Source organism: Arachis hypogaea, chromosome 4, assembly GCF_003086295.3.
Source record: "Arachis hypogaea cultivar Tifrunner chromosome 4, arahy.Tifrunner.gnm2.J5K5, whole genome shotgun sequence".
Classification (NCBI taxonomy): domain Eukaryota; kingdom Viridiplantae; phylum Streptophyta; class Magnoliopsida; order Fabales; family Fabaceae; genus Arachis; species Arachis hypogaea.
Genome location: NC_092039.1, coordinates 63,890,334 through 63,896,765, shown reverse-complemented (window position 1 = coordinate 63,896,765; position 6,432 = coordinate 63,890,334). Strand labels below are relative to the sequence as shown.

The window sequence follows — 6,432 nt, the reverse complement described above, 5'->3', positions numbered from 1 at the left end:
TCGTCCACCACAAGTCATTCAGTTCTTTGGTGAGCAAAGGGGATTCATCCTCCAAAGTCTCATTTCCAAATAACTTGTCATTCAGCTTCATGATTGCTCCAAGGTATTTGGCAACTTGCTCTTCAGTGACATACTCATCCTCTTCAGAGGAAGAATACTCATCAGAGCTCATGAATGGCAGAAGTAAGTCCAATGGAATCTCTATGGTCTCAGTTTGAGCCTCAGATTCCCATGGTTCCTCATTGGGGAACTCATTGGAGGCCAGTGGACGTCCAGTGAGGTCTTCCTCAGTGGCGTTCACTGCCTCTTCTTCCTCCCAGAATTCGGCCATGTTGATGGCCTTGCACTCTCCTTTTGGATTTTCTTCTGTATTGCTTGGGAGAGTACTAGGAGGGAGTTCAGTAATTTTCTTGCTCAGCTGACCCACTTGTCCTTCCAAATTCCTAATGGAGGACCTAGTTTCATTCATGAAACTTTGAGTGGTTTTGATTAGATCAGAGACCATGGTTGCTAAGTCAGAGGTATTCTGCTTAGAACTCTCTGTCTGTTGCTGAGAAGATGATGGAAAAGGCTTGCTATTGCTAAACCTATTTCTTCCACCATTATTGTTATTGAAACCTTGTTGAGGTCTCTGTTGATCCTTCCATGAAAGATTTGGATGATTCCTCCATGAAGGATTGTAGGTGTTTCCATAGGGTTCTCCCATGTAATTCACCTCTTCCATTGAAGGGTTCTCAGGATCATAGGCTTCTTCCTCAGATGAAGCTTCCTTAGTACTGCTTGGTGCATTTTGCATTCCAGATAGACTTTGAGAAATCATATTGACTTGTTGAGTCAATATTTTGTTCTGAGCCAATATGGCATTCAGAGTGTCAATCTCAAGAACTCCTTTCTTCTGACTAGTCCCATTGTTCACAGGATTTCTTTTAGAAGTGTACATGAATTGGTTATTTGCAACCAATTCAATCAGTTCTTGAGCCTCTGTAGGCGTCTTCTTCAAATGAAGAGAGCCTCCAGAAGAGCTATCCAAAGACATCTTGGACAGTTCAGAGAGACCATCATAGAAAATACCTATGATGCTCCATTCAGAAAGCATATCAGTGGGACACTTTCTGATCAATTGTTTGTATCTTTCCCAAGCTTCATAGAGGGATTCTCCTTCCTTCTGTCTGAAGGTATGGACTTCCACTCTAAGCTTACTCAATTTTTGAGGTGGAAAGAACTTTGCCAAGAAGGCATTGACTAGCTTTTCCCAAGAGTCCAGGCTTTCTTTAGGTTGTGAGTCCAACCATGTCCTAGCTCTGTCTCTTACAGCAAAAGGGAATAGCATAAGTCTGTAGAACTCAGGGTCAACCCCATTAGTCTTGACAGTGTCACAGATTTGCAAGAATTCAGCTAAAAACTGATGAGGATCTTCCAATGGAAGTCCATGGAACTTGCAATTCTGTTGCATTAGAGAAACTAGTTGAGGCTTAAGCTCAAAGTTGTTTGCTCTAATGGCAGGGGTAGAGATGCTTCTCCCATAGAAGTCGGGAGTAGGTGCAATAAAGTCACCCAGCACCTTCCTTGCATTGTTGGCATTGTTGTTGTTTTCGGCTGCCATGAGTTCTTCTTCCTTGAAGAATTCGTTCAGGTTCTCTAAAGAGAGTTGTGCTTTGGCTTCTCTTAGCTCTCTCTTCAAGGTCCTTTCAGGTTCAGGATCAGCCTCGACAAGAATGCCTTTGTCTTTGCTCCTGCTCATAAGAAAGAGAAGAGAACAAGAAAGTGTGGAATCCTCTATGTCACAGTATAGAGATTCCTTTAGGTGTCAGAGGAAAAGAAGAGTAGAAGACAGAAGTAGAAAACTCGAACTTAACAAAGGAGATGGAGTTTGAATTTTACATTAAGGGATAGTGTTACTCCATAAATAGAAGGATGTGAGAAGGAGGGAAGTAATTTTCGAAAATTAAGTGAAAAATTTTGAAAACATCTTTGAAAAACATTACTTAATTTTCGAAAATGAAAATGGAAAAGAAATCAAGTGATTTTTGAAAAAGATTTTGAAATTAGAAATCAAAAAGATTTGATTGAAAACTATTTTGAAAAAGATGTGGTTAAGAAGATTTGATTGAAAAGTTATGGTTTTAAAAGGATATGATTGAGAAGATATGATTTGAAAGCAATTTTAAAAAGATTTGATTTGAAAATTAAAAACTTGACTAACAAGAAAAGATATGATTCAAACATTAAACCTTTCTCAACAGAAAAGGCAACATACTTGAAATGTTGAATCAAATCATTAATTGATAGTAAGTATCTTTAAAAAATAGAAAGAAATTGATTTTGAAAAAGATTTGATTGAAAAATTGATTTGAAAAAGATTTGATTTTGAAAAGATTTTGAAAACTTAGAAAAAAAAATTGATTTGAAAACAAAATCTTCCCCTCTAGCCATCCTGGCGTTAAACGCCCAGAATGGTATCTGTTCATACCCTGACCGAGCTCCTCCAAACTCGGCAAAATCCATGATAGGTCCGACCTCGTCCCAAAGGCCCACGCCTGAGGTCGGACCTCGGACAACAAAGCTAAGAAGGCCCATCAGAAGGAACGCAGCCCAAAACCTAAAAGCCGAAAAGACCTAGGAAAGGCGGTTCCACAAAGATAGGGATAAAACTCCCAAAGGATAAGATAAGATAAGAATATCTTATCCAGGGAAGATCACGGCCAACTATTATAAATACACTGGAGCACCCAGGTATAACGCACACTCTAATTCCACTCAAATATCTGGTTGGACCCATGCTAACTTAAGCATCGGAGTGTCATTGCAGGTACAACCACCAACCACTCTGCACATCAAGCTCGGGTCATCAATCCCCCCATCTCGGGCCTCTCTAAGACGATCGAGTTGCACGTTTCAGGTAACCCCCGGAACATTGGCGCCGTTGCCGGGGACCTGGAAGTCATCCCTCTACCATGGCGGACGACCCCTCCAACAATGACCGCGCGGCATCAGAACAAGAGGAGGAAGTTGACACCGGAGAACGACCGGACAGCCCTCTATCACCACGCACTCCAGGAGGAAACAAACAGAATCGCCCAAAGACATCACTCCCAAACAAAGATCCACAAAATCCCGAAAAAGAAAAGAGCTCGGAAATTCTAGAAGCAGTCCGGGCACAACAAAACCGACTGAAACAACTCGAATAGGATATAAAGAAGCAAAAGGAAACTGAACAAGATCTGAGAAGGGAGGCTCGCAAGCGCAGAGAATTAGAAGAAAAACTGCGGAAAATAGAGGCCAACCTGAAAGATCGGACAGAACGCGGCCCCACCCCCAAAGACAACCATGATCCCTTCACGCAAGAGATCATGAAGGAGAAGGTACCGCGAAACTTCAAATCACCCGATATGGATCTCTACGACGGCACCACCGATCCAAGTCACCACCTCAGCAACTTCAGAAGCAGAATGTACCTAGTCGACGCCTCCGACGCGATTCGATGCAAAGCCTTCCCCACCACTCTCACCAAGTCGGCCATGAAGTGGTTCGACAACCTGCCACCAAGATCAATCACCAGCTTCGAAGACCTAACCAAAAAATTCCTGACAAGGTTCTCTATTCAAAAGGACAAAACGAAACATGCCCCCAGTCTACTCGGAATCAAACAAGGTAACCAAGAAACTCTCCGAGAGTACATGGAGCGATTCAACAGAGCCTGCCTGGACATACAACACTTGCCCACTGAAGCAGCCATCATGGGACTAGCAAACGGCCTAAAGGAGGGACCGTTTAGCCAATCCCTATCCAAACGATACCCGACCTCCCTATACGAGGTGCAGGAGCGAGCAGAAAAATATATCAACATGGAGGAAACATCCCAGTTAAGAGACTCTTCTAGGAAGGAATCAACCTGCCCACTCCGAGATCGAGATCGGGAACAGAGGAAGAAGGAAGAAACCAACTCGGACAAGCCACGGAAGTACCACAGTTACACCCCCCTCCGAGTCTCCTTGGTAGACATCTACAGAGAAGTATGCCACACCGAAAAGATCCCACCACCTCGACCACTAAAACACAAAAGAGCAGGGAGAGATCGGTCCGAATACTGTGAATATCACAAGCTCTATGGTCATTCTACTAACGACTGCTACGACCTAAAAAATGTTATAGAAAAGCTAGCCAGAGAAGGAAAACTCGACAGATACATAGCAGAGAAAGGAGAAGAGACCAGGAAGAGAAGGCGAGGAGATAACGAAGATCGGGCCGAACAAACCCCGCGAACCCCTGAAAGACATGTTCACATGATAAATGGAGGCTTCGCAGGCGGAGGAACATCCAGATCCTCGCGCAAAAGACACCTCAAAGAAGTCTATCATGTCCGAGAAGACAGCCCCCTGCCCGAATTACCTACTATCTCGTTTACCCGAGAAGATGCTCAAGGGGTAATACCCGGGCATGACGATCCAATGGTAATCACCATCATCCTAGCAAACGCCAACCTACATCGAACCCTGGTTGACCAGGGAAGCTCAGCAGATATCCTGTTCAAAACGGCCTTCGACAAACTCGGACTTGAAGAAAAAGAACTAAAGGCCTATCCCACCGACTTATTTGGACTAGGGGACACCCCGATCCGTCCCTTAGGATACATCTCGCTACATACTACCTTTGGAAGAGGCGAGCAATCTAGAACATTAAGCATCGACTACATTATAGTCAACGTCACTTCAGCATACAATGCCCTCATTGGGCGACCAACCCTAAACAGACTAGCAGCTATAGTCTCAACCCCACACCTCTGTATGAAGTTCCCTACCACAAAAGGAATCGCTACCCTAAAAGGCGACCAAAAACTAGCACGGCGATGCTATAACGAAAGCCTGAGCCTAAAAGGGAAAGAGGTCAATACAATAGAACTCGGACGAGTTCAAGCCCGAGAAGACCTTCGGCCACAACCAGAGGGAGAAACCGAAAAAATCCAAATCGGGAACACACCTGAAAAAATAACAAACATAGGAGCAAACCTCGAAGCAGGCCTAAAGGAGGAACTCGTAAACCTCTTAAGGAAGAATTCCGACCTCTTCGCCTGGAAAGCCTCCGACATGCCAGGCATAAGCCCCGACCTGATGTGCCATAAGCTATCAGTATACCCGGGGTCGAGACCTGTCCAACAAAGACGCCGGAAGCTCGGGCCTGAGCGCTGATACGTAAAAATTAGATTTCACGTAATTACCGGCAAGTATACCGGGTCGTATCAAGTAGTAAGACTCACTAAGAGTGAGGTCGATCCCACGAGGATTGGTAGATTAAGCAACTTTAGTTAAATGGTAGATTTAGTCAAGCAAACATAGTTTTGATTTCATGAGCATTTTGATTTTTAAACATAATTGCAAGAATTTAAATGGCAAAGAATGTAAAGAACTAGAATAAAGAAATGAAGTGCAAGTAAATGACGGAAACTTAAATTGCAAGAAACTTAAATAACATCAAAGGTAAATGGCAAGAAATTAAAGGGTGCAGAAATTTAAAGAGCATAAAAGTAAATGGCAAGAAGTAGATGAACAGAATGTAAATAACAAGAGTAGTAAATAGACAGAATGTAGAAAGGGATTGGGAATTGGGTAATCAAATAGCTAGAGCAAGAGAAATGAGAGTTAATGATAGAGAGGATCATTAGGGATTAGAGATGTTAGTTTTCATGAATTGATGTTAGTCAAATCCTTCTCAATCATGGGTATAGATCCATGGCAAATGGGTGATTGAATCCCAATCTCTTGGTGATTCAATCTCTCTCAACATAGCCAATTGCCACTCTCGTGATCTAATTGTTCATGAGAAGAGATGAAGATCAATTTTAATCCAGCCACACAATTTCCAAAATCTCAACCAAGGAGAGTTACATCTCACATACTAACCAAGGTATGTTGATTGAGGAAATCATGAGAGGATGAACTCTAAACTGAATTATGTGGCTCATTCATCAAATTCACCACATAATTCATATAGATTAACCCCTCTCTCGATGGTGGTTGAATCTTTGAAGAACAAGAGTTCCCTCTTTAGATCAACCACTAAAATTGAGAAAGAGAAGATGGGTTCACCAATTCATTCCAACCAACAGAGCTCCTCCCCCTAATGAAAGGGGTTTAGTGAATCATAGCTCCAATTTCAACAACAATTGCCATCAATCAAAGTTAAACTAAATTGCAAAGAAAGATGAAGAAGAAGAGGTAAATGCTTGAAGATTAAGAAAATGAAGAAGAGAAGTTCCAAGATGAACCAAGAGTAGCTCTCTGGGTCTCCTCTCGGAAGTACCAAAAGAGTTTTCAAATACAAGTGCTAAAAAGTGTAAAAATGACTAAGTGTAAAAAGTAGAGTAAAAGTGTAAAAGTCCAAAAGTCCTCTACAAGTACATCAATCTCTTCTATTTATACTACTCCTAAAACTCTT

The 6,432-nt window shown here is 42.4% G+C and overlaps 1 non-coding gene across 1 annotated transcript; it reads left to right on the top strand.

Moving 5' to 3' along the window:
- Nucleotides 1-1,090: 1,090 nt before the first annotated feature.
- Nucleotides 1,091-1,198, top strand: LOC112798388 (small nucleolar RNA R71). The gene has a single exon (XR_003200000.1). It is a non-coding gene; the product is annotated as a small nucleolar RNA R71 (small nucleolar RNA).
- The last annotated feature ends 5,234 nt before the right edge of the window (nucleotides 1,199-6,432 follow it).